Raw genomic sequence first — 2165 nt, 5'->3', positions numbered from 1 at the left:
AGGGCTACTTTGGTTTGGAGCTATTCCCATTAGGCTACTTTCTCCTCGCCTTGTCGATATAGCGCATCTTTCATCAAGTAAAGGCTCGTGATAAGGTTCTTGTGGAACTATGCTCTCTTAAGATCGTGTGAAAGAGTTCTTCTTTACCCAAAAGATTGGCATGACTTTTTGAAGTCAATAAAAGATCATTTAATAAAGTGGCAGGTTAGATAGCAAGAGCAACTAGATCTGTAATGGAAAGGGTGGCTAAAACGGATAGATCTCTTTTACCCGGGGGTCTAAGTGGATACCTTGAAAAGCTCTCATCTTTTTGTCTAGAACAACAGAATCAAGAGGAGCAGAGCGAACAAAATCTGCTTTGGGGTGAATTCCCCCCCCCCCTGAAGTTGGCGCTAATTGAACCATTATGTGCTTACTAATTCAAAGCTCTCATGAGATCTCGTTGGCATGCCCTAGCAAATGAAAAGGAAGTCGCAGAAGCAAGTTGAGAGTTAGAATTACCCGACTTCGTTAATATTTATTAGCCTTCTTTCTACTTCAACATCAACTTCGTTAGCTAACTAATTGATCCTCGCCCATCTTTGGCTGCATGTTAGGAGGATTATGTTGGACCTATGCGATTTTGTTACAACGTTCTTTTCTTTTATGGAGATTTTTGGTGAAAACTTCAATCTTGAAGCATGGGTAGTCGAACAGAATGTCCGAGGAAGGAGAACTAGCTAAGCTTCTTCACAAGCGAAGGTATTGCAGCCTAACCATCTGTGAGATCGGAGATTTCAAGAGGCCCCCCAGTACTCTTTAAGCCGTTCCTTACTTATTTTTTATGATGTGCCTTCCCGCACCTTCATGCACAAACATCTATTCTCCTGAGATCCAGGTTTCTGCATGATGATTTGGTCTGTCCTTACTTCCTTTTTCATATTTTATCCTAAGGACATCATCATTGAATTTCATATTCACTTGGGGATTACTTCCTTTCTCTAGGTTCATTCTCTCCATTCTTCATTGTATGCAGCCCCATAAAGTGGCTACCACCCTCTCTTCTTGGAGATCATTTATCCTTTCGTGGAAGTGTAAAAACATGAATCTCTCGTGGAAAGGCCCATTCGCAGCAATGCACTCTAGTAGTACATTCGCTATCATAACAACTGGAACATTCTTTTTCTTCATATAAAATCTTCCATACATTGAATCCAGCCAGACTTCCTGCCCATCGAGTACTTTTAATAATGTATTGGCATAGGCGGTTCCCATCTCAGTGTAGGAAGCATACCCACTACTCTCTTGATGTGGCTGGTGAAACTCATCGAAGAGCCATATGCCACGGTAATTGTGTGCCCCGATGAAATCATTCTTTCTGGAGCTCGCACAGTAGATCTTTACTTCTTTTGGGAGTAAATGAAAAAGCAAGGTTTTTTTATCACTGGGCTCGCCTATTATGAAAAGCTCTTTTATTTTATAGGTCGATGCCCTAGGAATTGAGCCACTATCCAATCAATTGACACATATGTTTCTTTTATTTCCTCGAATTCGTACTCCTCCGGCAATCCCTTTTCTTCCATATACTTTCGTACCCTTTCTTTCTATTAGGATTCCTGCTTCCAATAGTCTGAGGACTTGTATATCCTCATAGGAGCCCTTCATGCTCGGGTACCTTTGTAGAACAATATGCTTCAGCTATTCGTGCCTGAATACTTCCGGCCACGAATTTAGTCCCACAAGCTGCTCTATAATGTCAGTTGCACTTATAGGAGCACCCCCTGTTTTTTTCTTTCCCTCATATGCCTCTTCTATTTCCATAACATGGGCCTTTGACGCATTCCCCCATATATGTGGATTCTTATCTTCTTTAGTGTTGTATGCGCAGATCGGACCCCAGCCCTTTTTTTGCTCGGATGTCGCATTGCATTTGCTCGAACTCGGGAAACACTTTCCTAATCTGGATTCTAAAGCTATTTTTAGGTGACCTCTCGACCTTTCCACTGATGTTCTAATATAACCTTATGATTCTATGGTTCTCCTTGGCTACGAGGCCTCACACTGGTAGAGTTTGGTATTCCTTTGTCAATGGCTGACCCCGCTCTTTCCTTTCATCGGTCAGTAAGTGCATCCTATTCCTATTAGGCGGGGCGGTAGTTGCTAAACAAAAAGGTGGCACCATTCCC

This window comes from Nicotiana tomentosiformis, chromosome 1 (genome assembly GCF_000390325.3).
Source record: "Nicotiana tomentosiformis chromosome 1, ASM39032v3, whole genome shotgun sequence".
NCBI classification, from domain to species: Eukaryota; Viridiplantae; Streptophyta; class Magnoliopsida; order Solanales; family Solanaceae; genus Nicotiana; species Nicotiana tomentosiformis.
Note: the sequence above shows the minus strand (reverse complement) of the source record.